General features: G+C 45.0%; 2 long non-coding RNA genes across 4 annotated transcripts in view; one reads left to right on the forward strand and one right to left on the reverse strand.

Moving 5' to 3' along the window:
• Positions 1–10437: 10437 nt before the first annotated feature.
• Positions 10438–17991, reverse strand: LOC148119849 (uncharacterized). 3 transcript variants are annotated; one of them, XR_015734868.1, is made up of 4 exons: positions 17686–17991; positions 16184–16429; positions 15581–15656; positions 10438–12222 (listed from the first exon to the last, which is right to left on the reverse strand). It is a non-coding gene; the product is annotated as an uncharacterized LOC148119849 (long non-coding RNA). The 3 variants fall into 3 exon arrangements; XR_015734867.1 differs by lacking the exon at positions 17686–17991 and having other exon boundaries at positions 10438–11571; positions 12077–12222; positions 16184–16909; XR_015734866.1 differs by lacking the exon at positions 17686–17991 and having other exon boundaries at positions 16184–16902.
• The window catches only part of LOC148119850 (uncharacterized), a 28448-nt gene continuing 23200 nt past the window's right edge, over positions 13098–18345 (forward strand). The window contains exon 1 of the long non-coding RNA XR_015734865.1: positions 13098–13665. This is a non-coding gene — a long non-coding RNA (uncharacterized LOC148119850). The remainder of the gene's footprint in view (positions 13666–18345) is intronic.

The raw sequence follows: 18345 nt of genomic DNA on the forward strand, positions 1-18345 counted from the left end.
TTTGTCTAAAAATTTTAAAAAAAGGCTGTAACTAATATAAAAAAACTGTATTAGTAAAATAACCATATACAATATATACAGGCAATAAATATATCAAAAGCGTCTAGTCCATTTGCATTTGACTAATTCATAGAAAATACTTCATATCTATCTTATCTTGGTGAGTCCAAAGTCCTGTACCTAATTTACTTACTATCATAACTTGCTTTCTGCATCAGGTAAACAAGGGAAAATATAACTATATGTAGTCTTCAACTCTCTCAGAGACCCAAGAAGGAACCAACATTAACTGAGTAACAGGAAGTGCAAGCAAGCGACTTCCAAAAAATGTGAGTAATGGCAGAAACAGCTGATTGCCTGGAAAGTCACCCAAAGCCCAGCAAAACCTCTTCTCCAAAGTAACATATCTTTTGACTTAGATTTTGAAGTCAAGGCATTTTTAAAATATATAGGTTGAATTAATCCCGCAGCATTTATATTCAAATGTGTGGCAGCAGTTACTCCTTTCTCAGCAGTCAAACAAATTGCCACAATAACATACAGTATCCAGATGCTCTGTGTGTCTGCCATCTTCACATGGAAGCTAAACCAGGGTGGACGGGAGCAGGGAGCACTAGTTTTTCTCCTGAACCCAGGTGCCTGGGTTTGGGTCTGGCCTGTGCCGGTGGCTAAAAAACCTCAGGCAAACAGCTTTTTCATAAATTTGTACCCAAAAATTTGGGCGCCAGATGAAACACGACAATTTTCTTTGAGGCTTTTTTTTTTTTATTGATTTTTATTGAGTTCTGCATTTTTCTCTGCTCCCCTTCTTGCCCCTCCCCCTTCAGCCCTCCTCCAAGGTCCCTATGCTCCCAATTTACTCAGGAGATCTTCTCTCTTTCTATTTCTTATGTAAATTACAGCTATGTAAGTCTCTCTTAGTGTCCTCATTGTTGTCTAAGTTCTCTGGGATTGTGGTTTGTAGGCTGGTTTTCTTTGCTTTATGTTTAAAAACCACCTATGAGTGAGTACATGTGATAATTGTCTTTCTGTGTCTGGGTTACCTCACTCAAAATAATGTTTTCTAGCTCCATCCATTTTCCTGTAAAATTTAAGCTATTGTTTTTTCTGCTGTGTAGTAATCCATTGTGTAAATGTATCACATTTTCCTTATCCATTCTTTGGTAGAAGGACATTTGGGTTGTTTCCAGGTTCTGGCTATGACAAGCAAAGCTGCTATGAACATAGTTGAGCACATGTCCTTGTGGCACAATTGAGCATCCTTTGGATATAGACCCAAAAGTGGTAGTACTGGGTCTTGAGGAAGGTTGTTTCCCAACTTTCTGAGAAATCGTCACACTGACATCCAAAGGGTTGTACCAGCTTGCATTCCCACAAGCAATGTAGAAGTGTTCCCTTTTCCCCACAACCTCTCCAACATAAGTTGTCATCAGTGTTTTTGATCTTGGCCATTCTTACAGGTGCAAGATGGAACCTCAGAGTTGTTTTGATTTGTATTTCCCTGATGACTAAGGATGTTGAACATTTCCTTAAGTGTCTTTCAGCCATTTTAGATTCCTCTGTTGAGAGTTCTATGTTTAGATCTGTACTTTATTTTTTTTATTGGATTATTTGTTCTTTTGATGACCAATTTCTTGAGTTCTTTGTATATTTTGGAGATCACACCTCTGTCTGAGGTGGGGTTAGTGAAGATCTTTTCCCATTCTGTAGGCTGTCGTTTTTTCTTATTGATCATGTGTTTTGCTTTACAGAAGCTTTTCAGTTTCAGGAGGTCTCTTTTATTAATTGTTTCTCTCAGTGTCTGTGCGGCTTGGGTTATATTTAGGAAGTGGTCTCCAGTGCCAATGCGTTTAATTGTACTTCCCACTTTCTCTTCTACAAGGTTCAGTGTGGCTGGCTTTATGTTGAGGTCTTTGATCCATTTGGACTTGAGTTTTGGAAGCACTACAATTTAAAAGTTAGAATTTTGTCATTTTGTAAGTCCTCAGTGACATAGTGAATCACAGTACTGAATGTCAGTCCTAGCTAACGTCACAGGAAAAGAGGGACTGGCATCAGGGCATCCCTGAGGTAGAAGGAAAGCAAACCTGTAAACATTAAGCTTAGACGTAATCAAGGCCTAAGAAGGCAGAGGGACTTGTCCTATCATGCAACTGAGCTCTGTAGAATCTCTGCAGATTAAAATGTCCAAACAGCTTGTTTTTTCTACAGATAAACTAAAAGGAAACTGAAGGGAACATGCTGGTTAAAAACACATTGTAGAGCTATCATCCTAACACAATGTGGGGAGCTCACTTGGATCCTGATCTTTTAAGACAAGATCTACTTATTTTATATTTATGATTATATATGTGTGTGCCTGTATGTGTTTGTTATTTTATTCATTTATATATATTTATGTTTATGTTATTTTGTTATATTATGGTGTCTATGTTATTTTTATAATACATAAAACTTTAGGAGAGTATTTTTACTTATGTCCAATAAGCAATGAAGATCACAAATATTCAATCCCTTAAAGCAAATAAATAAATTAAAAAAACAAGAAAAGAAAGCAGTCCTGAGGTAAGAGCCACTGAAACAAAAGAGCATCACAGCCGACATGTAATACACAGGGTTTTTCAATTCTCACAATTGCACACTTTAAATCACCTGCACCATCGAGCAGATCACACTGAAGACCTATGTCACTGCACAACCACACGGGTCACAGTGAAACATTAATCAATGTTGGAAAGTGAATGAAAAAAATAAATAATGAAGGACAAGGACATGACTGCTCCTGGGTATGGTAGAGGAGAAAGTTTATTCTAGATATGTGGGAGAACGTAGCCAGAGACAGAGACATCTCGGAGAGTCCAGAGTGGACATGGCCCTAAGTCATATGAGAAGAGGGAGGAACTAGAGCAGCAGCCAGGAGGCCCAAAAGAGGATGGATAACCAAAATGACTGGGTTCTATAGGGAAAGGCAACCCAGTGCCTGGGCTGAAGAGTTTAGGGGAGAGAGTGGGGTATGCCAGTAAACTGGTAGGAACTGAGGGATGCTGGGAGGACCTGAGGGCCAGGTCCACTTTTCTATGTTACATAGGCACCTCAGCCCTGTGTCCCAGTTTGAAAGCTAGCACTAGGTTCCTATATTTCCTCAGATTTTCTCAACCAAAAAAAGTTTGATTTTCATTTGTGAACATAATATAATATTATTTTAGAAAGTCCAGCTAGGCATGGTGATGCACACCTGTTTTCCAAGCATGGGGGTGCGGTGGGGGTTGATGGAGACCAGAAGGTTGGGAATTCAAGGTCATTCTCCATTACGTATTGAGTTTGAGATCAGTCTGGGTTATATGAGGACCCAGTAAAAAGGAAAAGAAAACAAGAATTAAAAAAAGGAAGCAAGTTATAAAAATATAAAAAATTAAACAAATATAAAAACCCATCTTAGCAAACAGAACATTCATTCAACTTTATTCGGGGAAGCTGGAGTACAAAACAGGAAATGGAGCTCATTTTTGCACAGTGCCTGTATTTGCCAAATACCTGACAAGAAGTTGATTAAAGAAGAGAGGCCTGATCGGAGCTCACAGCCTGAGGAAATAATCTATCACAGCATAAAAGCAGAAACAGATCAAGGCTGTGCCTGTGGGAGGGGAGACAAAAAGATTTTTTTAAAAAGTAAATACAGTAGGAAAAACCACGATGATTAGATTCTGACTTATTTATTCATTTAGTGATTTACTTAAAGCACTGCTTCTACTGCCCACTTACCAAGCATGACTTCACTTGCTACCTGGAGCAGAACGGCCTGGAGGAACCTTATGTGTCCCCAACAGAAGAAATGGGTTGTTGACCTTCATAACCTGGGGACTGCCTCTTTTGCTTAGGTAAAATCTCCCTTGACTGCGTACCCCACTTTGTGGTTTTAGAGGACAAAAAATGAGAATGCAATCTGTACATGATAAATCAAGGTGTTTCAGGGGCTGACCTGGCTTCTGTGTACTGGTGACATCTCTTGTCCTCTCTCATGGGTGTCAGAGTGCTTGTTCCAGAAACATCCCCCCAACAGAAGAGTGCTGGTGCTTGTTAGGTCTCCATCCTGGATAAATGGCTGAGTGCCTACGTAACGTATTAAAATGGACCTGGCTGCCAGTTTCTCCCAGCATCCCTCAGTCCCTACCTGGTACAGGGTCCTTTTGGCTGGCATATCCCACACTGTACTGCCCTAAACTTCTCCAGCTCAGGGGCTGAGCTGCCTTCCACCAGGTACCCTTTTCTATAGAATCCAACCATCTTGGTTACCTGGACCTTTCTGTCAACCCTCCACCCTCCTGGTCTTTTGGCCACTCTTTTGTGTCCTCTGGCTCAGGGGCTCTTCTCTTGCTCTCACCCCCCATTTCTCCTCACATGGTCCAGCTCAGTCTGGCCATTTGCACTCTGGTCTCTCCCAGATGTTCCTGCCTCTGCTGATGCTCTCCCTTTTATCCACAGCAAACCTTCTCCTCCACCACACACAGGAGGAACCATGTCCTTTCATTTTTTATTTCTTTTTCCCATCAGTGCCCATTTTTCCTTTTGCATCTTCCCAGCCGTGATAACTATTCTTGGCTGTCAATTTAGCTATATCTGGAATTAACTAAAACCCCTAAATGGTTAGGCACACCTGCGAGGAAACTTTTGCTTAGTCGGATCTTTTGAAGTGGGAAAGATGCAGCTCTTTTTGTTTGTTTGTTGTTGTTTGTTTGTTTGAGACAGAGTTTCTCTATTTAGCTGTCCTAGAACTTGTGCTGTAGACCAGGCTGGTCTCGAACTTAAGAGATTCACCTGCCTCCACCTTCCAAGTGCTGGAGTCAAAGGCAGGCATCACCATGCCCCGTTTGAAAGATCCATTTCTAATTCAGATCTTTGAGGTGGGAGGAAATGGAAAAAGGAAGTTTACTCTTTGCCTGTTTGTCTTGGTCTTGCTAGCTTCACCGGTATCAGAGGCTACTTTTAAGGGAGTCTGGCATACACTGAAGACCAGCTGTCCACATTCAGGAAGTCTTTCCCCCCCTCAGTAAATCCTGTCTTAAACTCTTTCATAGACATACAGAATTGTGTCTCAATCTTCTAAATCATCCATGTTGACAATGAAGATTAACCATCACAGAACCCTCATTATTGTTTTAATCTATGGTTTAGAATGGGTCATTCTGGCCAGAAAGTTGTTCTGCCTTCAATTTAGCCAATCTGAGAGGCCATGCAATGGTCTAAGTTTCTTTCTGTGACTAACATAGAATAGTTGTGACATATAAGAATAAATAAAAACAAAAAATAAAAAGCTTTTAAAAAGAGAAACTTCCTTTGCTCTCGGTTCTGTCTTCTTTTCCTCCAAACACATAAGATGTTTCACTCCTGTAGAATATTCTGTCACTGTGTCCTGATATTCAATCCAGAAAATTCCCAAAGATGGTCCCCTGTGTAATAGAAAAAGAGATGATTTTAGCTTTGGTGGTGCCTAAGGCTGGCGACATTACCTAATCTGCTGCTTCAAACTGTTTCTCCCAGAGATCTCTGGGTCTCTGCATCTCCAGCTCTGGGATTACAAGTGTGCACCAACACACACCTTGTGTTTTAGTGGGAGTTCTGGGTATCAAACTCAGGTTCTCCCCCTTGCTTGGCAGACGCTTTACCGACTCACCCATCCCCTCAACCCTATTATCGTTCTTCACATCTCTCAGTGCCTGACTTAGAAGGCAAACAGGAAAAAGCACAGGTGGATTTCGTACGAGGTAGGCTTCTGCAAGTCGAGGAAGGCCAGGGGCTGCCCGTGCCCTGTGAAGCAAGAAGAGAGGTGTGGGCTGGACCTCCCTCAAAACCTCAGGAAGGAAGCATTCTGCCCACGTGTCAACCTGGCATGTCATGTCTGCCCGCCAGATCCGTGAGAGGTGAGCAGAGCACGAACGTTTGTGAGGGCCGTTCTCGAAAACTGGCTTCTGAGCTTGCGGAATTTTCCTTTCCACTAACTGCTGAGAGCTGGGTGGAGAGATGGGAGACCACTGCCTGCCGTGGTGGCCAGGTGGCAGCTTATGTGGAAGTGCCTCGATTCTAGATGGCCTGGCTGCAAGGATCAAATATTTAACAGAGAAGCCGTTTATGACCATGATGTCGCTTCATAAATCACCTTTGTCGCAGCTTGCACTCAGGCGCCCGCCTGCCATCTGTTCGCCTCTGGAGCCTAGCTTCTGGGTGCCTCCCAGGGCTTCTCGCCCCTTCCATAGTATAGCTTCCTCCACAAAGGCTGAGAGTTTTCACACAATCTACTGATGCCAAGTGTGATGGCTCAGCCTGCCATTCCAATCCTTCGAAAGCTGAGTCAGAAGGACTCCTGTGAGTTCAAAGCCACCCTGGGCTACACTGTGAGACATCGTCCCAAAACAAAACAAGAAACAAACAAACAATAAAATAAAATAAAAGGGGATTTATCTTAGAAGTATACTTTATGAGTTGAAGGATATTTGTGTTTATTTTTAAAAGATTGATTTACCTATTTTTATTTTATGTGTGAGTATTTGCCTGCATGTATGGATTTGTATCATGTAGGTGCAGTGCCTGTGGGGGCCAGAAGTGGTTGTCAGAACCTCTGGAACAGGACTAAGGTTATGAGCTCCCATGTGGGTGCTGGGAAATTAATCCAGCTCCCTTGTAAGAGTAGCAAGTGCTCTTACCACTGAGCTATCTCTCTAGCCCCAGAACGTTCGCATTTAGATGGTGTCAAATTGCTAGTCTTTGCTCTTAGGCATTTGATGATGACTCTGGTCACCCAATGTGCTACCAACACTGGCTGTTATCCGTACCTCACACATTCTGCCAATATGAAGACGACTCCGTTAATGATAGTTGCCTGGGGAGGGGTCACTTGAGAAGATTATACTAATTTTCAATTTGTTTCTGTATGTCTAAAAGGAGCTGTCTCTGGACAACCTGGCCTTGGGGACTGGGCCAAGCTGTGATGGTGCTGGCATCCCAGTTACTCATAGGCTTCTGGCGATTGCTCTTCCAGCCCTCTGTATACACACTTCCATCCTTCTTGCAAACCTAGGCATTTGGGATGCATTTTTCCGTATTCCTGGGCCCAGTGACCCTCTTTGCTTAGCGAGTCATATAGCCCTTAGGCCCTCCAAATTTCACCTAAGCTCTTGCCACCTCACACGAGCTGCACAGTGTGATCATAGGTCTCTTGACCTGCAGTGGTATGCATTGGGCATCTTCCTGCAGCCAGAAGCTGTCTTCCTCTAAGGCATATAGTCTTTTGTGCACACAAAATGCCTTGGCCACCTTCACATTGCTGTCACCAAATACCTGAAAAGATGCTACCTAAGGATGGGTTTACTTTGGCTTATGGTTGAGGAGTACAATCCATCAAGGAGGGGAAGACAAGGCAACAGGAACTTGAGGTTGCATGCTTGTGTAAGGACAGGCCAGGAAGCAAAGACAGAATCAGACAGGAAGCAGGGTCAGCTTATACACCTTGGGGTCCCCAGAGATCTACTTCCTCCAGCCATGCTTTACTTCCTAAAGGTTCTTCAGAATAGTGCTACCATCTTGGAATCAAGTGTTTAAACACATAAGCCCTTGGGGAGCATGCAAACTTAGTACCGATTCTGCCTAGCTAGGGCTGTACAGTTGTGAGCGTGTGCAAGCTCCAAGCACACGGCTAGGACCCTGGGCTGCACCTGTTCCACATGATGTTACTGGCATCTGTGACCTCTCACATGACAATACCTGTAACATTTTCACTGTATATAAGTGAAAATAAAAGGATCACCAGAATGTGTGCTTGTGGGTGTATGATACTAATCATTGAACCTACTCGTGAAGCCAGTGGAAGAAACTCAGTACAGTGCAGCGGAAGCAGCTGGCTTCTGCTTTGTGCTCTTCGGGTCTCAGAGAAGAGATTTTAGAGGGCGGGGTGGGATTGTTGAGAAGTTCACAGTCTCATGTGTCTGGGGTCAGGGAAGACTAAGTTCTTAATTGGGATCTTCGCCAGACACTGATGTATGGATCCTGCCTGGGAGCCAGGCTTCCTTATAACCCGGTACCTTGCCTCTGAGCAGAATTCCAAACAGAATGGGCCAGGTAGGTCCCTTACCTACTTCATGCCTAGTTTTACATGGCCCTGATGAGACGCAGAGACAGAACAGGAGAAAGGCACACGCCTGCCCTGAATGATCCATATCTTCCAGCTTGGTCCCCCACCTCAAAGGCCCCACAGCCTCCCCCAGCAATATAACTATCACCTTTATTCTATTCCATTGTCTATACAAACTCCCACCCAGACACATGGGATGGGACAAAGTCTCCTCCCCTCAGTGGGAAGAATGGTTTTCATGGTCTAAGAAGCCTGTGGGAAGGGACACGGAGCTCAGCAAGCCTGGGAAAAGAGCCCACCAGACTCTGTGATCATGGTGAATTCACTCTTTTCATCGCCCAACAGGAAGACGGCCAGTCAAATATTTACCATCGGATAAGCATGCTCTGAAGTGATGGCTGGGAAGTCCGGGGGACCTGACACACCTGTCTGACCTGGAGGCTCATTCTTGTAGCTAGGAATCATGCTTTTTTTTTTTTTAAATCTTTTCTAGGTCCTTTGAATGTGAACACCTGAGCAAAATAAATTCCTTTATCTTTACTACCACCTTCGAATTTCCTGCCTCTGTGCTTCCCATGCAGGAGGGTGAGAGACTCTTCGCTTTCTCAGGACTTAGAAAGATCACTGGGATGGTGAATCGGTCCAAGTGTGTTTGCTGCTTGCCAGTTCTGATCTCCAGGTTCAAAGCCCAAACACAAAACCCAGCTGAGCAGAATGTAGCTATGCAATGTGAAGTTCCACTCAGCAAATGTTTCTCAATATCACAGTCTTCACTGGGTTTCCTTCTGTGTTTTCCATTAGGATTTAACATGTGGTCTTTAACCTTAGAATTTTTTTTCCTCTTTGTTTATTATGTATACAGTGTTCTGCCTGCGTGTATCCCTGCAGGCCAGAAGAGGGCACCAGGTGGTTGTGAGCCTCCATGTGGTTGCTGGGAATTGAACTCAGACCTCTGGAAGAGCAGCCCTTGCTCTTAACCTCTGAGCCGTCTCTCCAGCCCCTAACCTTACAATCTACAAGCATTCCACTTGCATAGCACATGTAAGGCCCTAGTTTCAATATCTAGCACAACAGGAGGAGGAGGGGGAGGAAGGGAAGGAAGAGGAAAGAAAACAAACTATAGTCATACTTACACAATATTCATCTCATTTAAACTTAAAATAGAGTCAATTTAGAGTCGGTTTAGGCTGGGGAGAGAGTTCGGTTGGTAAATTGCTTGCCTTCTATCTCTAAGACCCGAACTCAACTCCCCAGAAACCATGTGAGAAAAGCCGAGTCTAGAGTTATGTGCTCACATTGCTCACACTGGCCTGGTAGAGACAGGCAGAGCTCTGGGGTTTGCTGAGCAGCCAGCCTCATCTATTTCACAAGTTTCGGGTCAGTGAGAGGTCAGTGAGAGGCCCTGTCTCACAATAAAGAGATGGATGACATCTGAGGAATGACACTCAGGGCTGTCCTCTGGTCACTGCAGACACGTAATCCTCCCCACCCAGATGAATGCAGAAAGCATCCACAGTGGGTGTGGGTGGGGAGAAGGCGTGCTTCTAAAAGAACACTGTGGAGAAATGCTCTCATCTAGTTAATGTGCTGATTTTTGCACTGCATTGTAGTTTTGGAGTGTTAACATGGGTGGAACCTACATGAAATGTTTCTGCACTGTTTCCTATAGGTACATGTAAACTTAGGGTTATCTGTAAAAGTTTAATTTAAAAAGGAATCTGTGACGATAGAGAAATCAGTTCTAGGTGGCTTGCAAACTTTCTAGGCTTCCTAAGGAAAACATGTGCAGGTTCAATCCTCACGGCGCTGTGAAGAGCCAGTCTGGGGAAGCTCAGACCCAATGGGTCCTTTTCCTATGTGAATGGCAGGTTCTCCCTTAGAACCTTAGGGTGCAAACACATCAACACAAGAGGCAATCAGAAGGTTTACTCAAACTTCTGTTTCTTGAGGCTACAACAACAGCTCAAACACAGCCTTTTGCTTAGGAATTTTGCAATTTAGCTGGGTGGTGGTGCCATACACCTTTAATCCCAGCACTTGAGAGCCAGAGGCAGGCAGATCTGTGTGATTTCAAGGCCAGCCTGGTCTACAAGAGTTAGTTCCAGGACAGCTAGGGTTGTTACACAGAGAAACCCTGTGTAGCATGGGGACCATGAGAGAGGGTAGAAAGGGAGAGGGAGGAAGGGAGGGGAGCGAAGAAAAATATATAGCTCAATAAAAACAATAAAAAACAATAAAAATGAAATTTCATAAACGGCCCATCTGTCGCATTGATCTTTGTTAACAGAGACAGTTTCTCCTGAATGACAGGTCTATGTTCAAATTTCATAATTTTTATTGAGTGAAAAGTTTCTTCTTTAAAAAGAAGAAGAATTTTGCAATTTTCTTGCCCTCAGTCCGTTTCAGACCACAGCTCATGTTGGCACTTTCCCAGAAGTTCAGTAATGCTTCCCATTTGATGCTGACCGCAGCCAGCCGGAGAGGGCCCAGGAAGTGCTCTGCCGTCTTTGAAATGTGGCAATAGAGGAAGTGGTGATGGCGAGAGTGTCTGAACGCCAGTGAGCGTGGACAATGGGAGATGTCGCCGGTGGACCCAAGCCAGGACAGCTCCTGAAAGGTCTCCTTTCAGGTCTGGTGTGCATTCTCATTTTCTGCTCTAGACCCAGAAGGCGGGAGTGGGCAAGTGAGCAAGATTCCATAGAAGGGTACGTGACAGTCAGCAGGTTGTTAAGGACAACACCCCATAGTTCCAGCTATCTCCCCACCACCCCGTCAGTCCATTAGAGTTAGCACACAAAATTAGGCTTTGAAAATGAGCAATCCAAGCGGTGTTCTAAGTAAACCACTACATAAATCAATAGACCAGCATCTAATAATTGGTCTTTCCTGCCTTATTCTACCCCTTCCCTTCTCTTCACCTTCATAACAGCTCATGGATCTGTCCTGAAGCAATGGGTTGATCCTTCTGGTGTATGGTCTCCATAGCTCACACCTGCACCTCTGGCCCTTAATCCCTTTAAATAACTCTTGGCATTTTCTCATACTATTCCTGATTGATTAGCACAAAGACAGCCTTCCTCACTTGAAACCACGCATGTGCCTCCCCCAGGGGCGCTCACATCCAGTCCCCTGTGACTTGGAAGGGGTATTGCTGCAAAGGAACCCCTCTGCTTCTGAGTGGTTATGCTTTCCTGAATGATAATTTTTGTTTTGGTTTGGTTTTTCCTCGAGCTGGGTAGAGAGTTGGTGGTGTTGGATTTGTTGGATGCCTATTGCAGGGCACTGGTGGGCTTGGACCCAGCGAGGGCCATTCCTTGCAGGTCTAGTGAAAGCGTAGCCGTTTTCTCATTTCTTGAATCTAAGGGATGCAAGCACGACTGCACCGCTCTCTAGGAGCACACGAAGTCAAGTGTCAAGAAGACTGTCTCCTGGGTAGCAGGTGTCAATACCTTGGGGGCAGGAGAAGTATGTACCATCAGGAACTACTGTTCTTTTAGCTAGTCTGGTACAGCCCTTTCTGGTTCCCACACATTGGGCTTTTCCTATGAACTGAATAGGTGGCCCAGTTAAAAACTTTAACTTTAAACTTTTGTGTTTAAAGTTAGGCTTTGCCGAGCCTTTCCCACTCCAGTAGAAGTAACCTGGCTTGCCTTTAAGCACATCCAGCAGGCCTGACCTAGGTTAAGGAGCCCGAGGATGGCATTTACTAAAGCCAGCATTTTGAGACATGGTTTTCCCACATGAAAAGCTTCTCTGTGGTCTATTCCCATGTTAGTCCTCCCCCAGGGCCCGTTACAGTCTTAACTCCTTGTCCCTCTGTGGGCGCTCCCTTCCAGCTTTCTGTGGTGGCAAAGCCCACAAATGACCAGTATTTAAGATAAGGTCAATAGTCTCCCCCCACAGCCCATTCTCTGTCTGCTGGACACTTGTCTATAAGGTATCACTAGCTGGTACCATCTCCAAATAGAATCACAGTCTGATTTTCAAGCATGGGCAGCATGGTGTGGTCCAAAGGGTGTTCTGTGGCTGGCCTGGTCCAGGAGATAATGCAGAACTTCTCTTGGAGGCAGTTAGATATACAGATGGATGTTGGAGATGCCCTGGAAAAGTCTCCAGATTAATTTATTTGACAAGGTCAGAGAGACTGAATAGGGGTGGTTCTGATGTGCATCAAGATCAGGAAGGACGGGACTAGAAACATGGTTCAGAGGTTAAGAGCACTGGCTATTCTTCTGGAGGGCTGGGGTTCAATTCCCAGCATCCACACAGCAGCTCACAACTGTTTATGACTCTAGTTCCAGGGGATCTGGCACCTTTACACAGCCATACATGTAGTCAAAGCACCAATGCTCATCAAATAAAAACAGAATAAAAATGAGCAGGAAGGACATCAAGAGACAGAGAAGGAGCTGAGCTATTACTCCCATCCCCAGGTTGTTTTGAGATGGTCAGTTTCAGAGGCTGGTCTGGGTCAGTTCTTACAGAGCATTCCTGGTCCAGAGCAGCCTTGGCTAGACACTGTGTGTGTGTGTGTGTGTGTGTGTGTGTGTGTGTGTGTGTGTGTAGTGTCAGCCAAGAAGAACTTTCAAGAACTGCTGGAAGCAGGTGTGTGCATCCATAATCTCAGAGGTTCCCTAAGTCCTTTGGAAACAGTGGAGCTGGGAGGCCAAATATGATCTCAGAAGGATAGGAACTCCTTTTCCAGGGTACACAATGCTCCCTAAGCAGTAGAAGTGGCAGAGTTTCTGGCCGAAGGAGGTCTGTTTCTTAGTAATGTTTGGCCAGTGTCATTTAAAAAGTCCTATTTATTCTATTGACCTAGGCTTATCACTGTGGGTAGTATTGTATGTGCACATTCAAAACTAATTGTTTGTGCAAGCAGGAAAAGCTTCTACCCAGGCTGTAAAGTGCACACCACTAGCATCAAATATTGGTCCCCTCTTCCAGGCTGAATGGCAGTCAAAGTTCACTTTTATATGTTCAAATGGGTGGGGCGCCTGTTTATGCGTCAGGATGGGGCCTTGAGTCCCCCCCTTGAGATTGCTCCAAACACACTGCAGAGAGGATTTGCTAACCTTTCGGGTCGGTGTCGGTAGCTTCAGGATCACCAAGTATCTTTGTAAGAATTTTTGGAGGACGGTGTGAAGGCTATTCTTGGTTGTCAAATGGAGTTAACTAAAACCCCAAAACAGAGTGGCACACTTGTGAGGGATTTTTGCTTCATTGGAAATGGGAAGAATCACTTCTAATCAGGATCTCTGAAGTGGGAAGACACACCTTTCATCTGGATCTTGAGGTGAGAAAGCACACCTTTCATCTTGGCCACTCCTTCTGCTGGAAGCCTATATAAGCACATGGAAGAAGGAAGCTTTTGCTTTTTGCCTGTGTGTTCTCACCTCACTAGCAAGCCCACTCCTTCACTGGCATTGGAGCCCACTTCCTTGGGATTGAGGCATATATTGAAGACCAGGTGAAACATCCAGCCTTGTGATGAGAAACTACTGTTCATAGCCACCCATGTGGGATTAGCGAAACCACAGCCTGTAAGTCATTCTAATAAATCTCCCTTATTTATATATAAATATGTGTGAATACCATCTATCTATCTATCTATCTATCTATCTATCTATCTATCTATCTATAGATCTGAATCAATAAATCTATCTATCTAGAGATCTGAATCAATAAATCTATCTCTATCTATCTATCTGTCTGTCTGTCTGTCTGTCTGTAGATTCATTCTATAAGTTCTGTTAGTCTAGAGAACCCTAATGAACACAGGCAGTTTTTCCAGAAGGGCTGGTTCATGAGCTTGCCAGACTAGGCTGAACTGTCATCGCAAGAATTATTAGTTTCCTGTCAGTGGTAATCAGCCAACCTTCTTGATTTTTCTCCCTTTTATCAGTTGTTATTTTCCTTTCTCCTGACTTATGTGACAGGAAGTCTTGGGAGCACGGAGAGTACAAAACATACTTTATGCAGGACACTGCAGAGCTATCTCTTCATGGAGAGTGGTTTGCCTGACCGCTTTGTTTGCTGGTTGGTTTTCCCCACTCATTGGCCCCTGTCTCTGTGTGAGCCCGGCACTCACCACTACCATAAAAGGAGCCCAAGCAGCTTCTACGAGGTGTAGGGTTTGATCTCTGCTTCAGTATCTTTGCTTCTGAGGTAAGCAAGTCCCCTTCTTTCTCCAGGTACTGCTGCTTTGAATCTCTTGATGCGAGAGGCTGTTCCCCCATTGTAGGCTTCAGCTCCATCAGTAAAAGTTTCTGTATCTAAATTCTGTATCTTCACGCTTAACAGTCTCCACAGGACTATACAGGTCTCACATCGGACTCTTCAGGCCCCATGACCAGAAGTGTCCCTAAGCAGGAGTTGGGAGGGGTGTATGTTCAAACCTAATTCTGTGTGATTTGTAGGGTACACTGGAGAAGCCCAGCTTCTCCCTCAAACAGGTGCCCACTTGGCCACCATCTCTCTCCAACTTAGGAAACCATACCTTAGGACCACACGTATAACCCCATGCTCGGTCACCTCCTATTAGGAAAGGTGAGAGCTGCTTCAGAGAAAAGACCTCAGTGCAAATACAGGTGGGGACTTAATCAAACCCATGTCCACAAGGTGGGGATCATTATAGGCACTCACACAATTGTTCCCCTTCCCCTTGGAGTTACACGTTCTTATTTTCAATTCCTAGTCTGTGTATTTCTCTGGAGACAATACCAGTGACTCAGTATCCCTTTAAGACTTTTCCCTGAAAGCTTGTGTTACCTCAGGATCCTCCTGAGAGGTTAACTAGTCTCGAAAATACACTTATGCACTAGGACTGTATGATGATTAGGTGGTAGGTTTTATGCTATGTATATTTTGTCACGATGAAAGGATAATACTCCAACATTTTCTGCTTCTGCCAAGGAGGAACTCTTTAGTACACTAAGTTCCTGTTGCAGCAACAAAGTCAAACAGAGATAGCAAAGGAAGAAGGATTCCTAAGGATGTTCAAGTCACGCGCAACAAGGAAGAAGCTGAGGGACAAGAACCAGCCAGGAAACAAAATGCAAAGTAGAATGGTAAATATGGCACAGGAATGGTTACCTTGCAGGGTGAGGTGGCACACACCTGGAGTCCTAGGAGCTGGGAGTCTGAGGCAACAGGATTGCCACAAGTGTGAAGCCAATCTGAACTACAGAGTGAGTTCTAAGCCAGCCTGTGCTACATTGTGAGATCCTGTCTCAAGCAAACAAACACCTTAAAAATAAATGATCTGAGTTCCAGGACACAGAGGCAGAGGCAGGCAGATCTCTGAGTTCGAAGTCAGCTTGCTCTACAGAGTGCGGTTCAGGACATTGCAGGACCACACAGAGAAACCCTGTCTTGAAAAACCAAAAGAAACCAAAACAAGACAGAATTTGGAGGAAGTGATTTAAAGACATTTTGATAGTCTGTGGTCATACCCACCTCAACTAACAAGATCTCATCTAAAGGTGACCCATCCATGTTCTGTCTGCAGAAATTCAAGAAAAACACCGGAAGGCTGGAAAAAACAGAACAGAGAAAAGAAACACTACTCACATCGACCGAGAAAGAGCAGGAGAGCTGTCTTACCTCTGTCCACTCACCAACAGTCAGCTGTGGAGCTCCTTACACCGTGAGGCCTACTAATGGTTCTTTCGGTTTGCTTTTTAAGCGCTGTATGTTCTCCATAATGGCAGTACTAAGTGGTATTCTCCCCATCAATAAGAAAGAGCCCTCCTCCTTTTCTCTGCAAGCCCCCAGCACCTGCTTCTTCCTGTGTTTTGATAAGAGTCCTGTTACTTACATCCCCTGGAGTTTTGATTTGCATTTCCTTCTGGATTAGTGGGGATTGTGGTCAGGGACTTTCACACAGGTTTTCGTGTTTGCATAGTCTTTCTGAGCGCTTACTAGTCAGATCATTAGTTCTTAGCTGGATGATCTGGTGTTCTCCAGTGAGTAGCTAGAGTTCTCTTACCCTGAGCTTCAACCCCTCATTGGATAAGTGACCTGCAAGCGCTTCCTTCCATTCTGCACACTGTCTCTTACCTGTTTTCCCCGTTGCTGAACAGAGCTTCATAGTCTGACTTGATCCTGGTTGTCAGTTTGGACTTCTGTTGCCTCACATTCGGAGTCACATGACTCCGAATCTTTGCTCAGGCTGCATCTTGCTTTCACTGAGCAAGACTGGTCACTCTTCAGGTGCAGATCTTGTTCTTCAATCCTGGCTCAGTTTAAATAAATGTATATGGAGCTGATGAGTGCGCTCTGAACACATGTATTGAAGTGCATGTTCTGAGGCAGAATAAGGTAGGAAAAAAGGCCAATTAGATGGTGCTCTGCTGATCTATTCACGTTCTCCTTAAAGCATTGTTTGTATTGCTTACGTGGCAAGCATAGCTTCACTTGCTTCCTGAAACAGAATGACAGGGAAAGGAAGCCTAAACCATGGGTTGGTGCTCTTAATGACCTGCTCCCTGCTGCGTAGGCTTTGGTAGAATCTCATTTGCTTGTCCACGCCACTTGCCACCTTGTGATTTTGGAGAGTATAAAGTGAGAATGCAAACTGGACCTGAGCCAAGACCTTTCAAGAGCTGTCCTGCCATGGGTGCACCAGTGACATCTCTTCTGCTCTCATTTGCATCAGAACGCTTATTCTAGAATGGCTCCCCAATATTTCCTGAGGTCCCCTAGCCAGCCAGACCTCCTTCACCACAACTCTGGCTGGTCTGCAGAGTGGTTAAGTATGATGCCCGATAGCACAGCTTGGATAAGGAAGGACCTGGCATTTCTCTCAGTGGTAGGTGGATGCCACTGGGGAGACCTGATCTGGTGGCCTGCTCCTGCCTTCGTGCCTTGTGACCCTGACAATTGGAGCCAGTTGGAGGTGCCATCACGGCAAAATTTCATGCTCTGGGGAGGCTAATTGGGGCTTTCTTGATGTCTTCATCCTTAACAGTCTTTGCTGGACTACATAGGTCTCACATTGAACTGTTCAGGCCCCATGACCAGAAGAGTTTCTAAGCAGGAGTTGAGAGGGGTATATGTTTAGACCCAATTCTGTGTGATGTGTAAGGTGGACTGGTCTCCCTCAAACAGGTGCCCACTTGACCACTGCCTGTCTCCAATTTAAGAGCCCTTACCTTAGGACCACATGTCCTAAGGTCACCTCCTATTAAGAAAGGCAAGAGCTGCTTCAGAGAAAAGTCCTCAGTGCAAACACAGGTTGGGCCCTAACCAAACCTGTATCCACAGGGTGGGGATCCTTACAGGCACTGACACAGTCGTTCCCATTCCTTGTTCCCCTTCCCCTTGGAGTTACATTCTTATTTTCAATTCCTAGTCTATGTATTTCTCTGGAGACAATACCAGTGCCTCAGTATCCCTTTAAGGCTTTTCCCTGGCAACCTGTGTCACCTCTGGATCCCAGTGAGGCTTCCAATACAATGTCCTGCAGGGTGGTCAAGCCTGCGCTTAGCTCTTCCTGCCTGTATTCATTGCCCAGTCTCATCTTCTTTTACTCAGAGACGCTGGCCCTGGGTCTCACCTACCCCTTGCCCCCTGGAAGGGGACCCTCCGAATCCCATTGGGGTCCTGGCTTCCTGGGCTGAGAGGGTCCAAGCTGCAGCCTCTGCAGATCAGTTGAGATGGTGGTGAAGGACGGCTGGCTTGGGGACCTCAGGAAATGTTGTGGGAGTCCTTTTGGCATAAGCGCTCTAACTCCAATGTGAGTGGAAGAAAGATGTCACTGGTGGACCAGGACAGCTCCTGAAAGGCCTTGGTTCAGGTTCAGTTTGATTTCTCATTTTATACTCTCCAAAACCACAAGGTGGCGTGGACAAGCAAATGGGATTCTACAAAAGCCTACGTGGCAGGAAGCAGGCTGTTAAGAGCACCAGCCCATTGTTTGGGCTTCTTTTCCAAGTCTTTCAGTTCCAGGAAGCAAACGATGCTATGCTTGCCAAGGAGGCAGTGCAGGCAGTGCTCTAAGTAGATCATGAAATAAATCAACAAAGCACTATCTAATAATTGCCCCTTTCTACCTTATTCTGTTTCAGAGAATGCACCGTCATAAATTCTTTAAAATCAGCGTGAAAAGAAGTCACGGCATACAACAGGGCTCACATGGGGGTTTATTGGAAGAGGAGAGAGAAGGGGCAGAGATGGGGGCAGAGAGGATGGCGGGGACCTGCCCCTGGGTACAAGAGTGG

This window comes from Myodes glareolus, chromosome 14 (assembly GCF_982192425.1).
Source record: "Myodes glareolus chromosome 14, mMyoGla1.1, whole genome shotgun sequence".
NCBI classification, from domain to species: Eukaryota; Metazoa; Chordata; class Mammalia; order Rodentia; family Cricetidae; genus Myodes; species Myodes glareolus.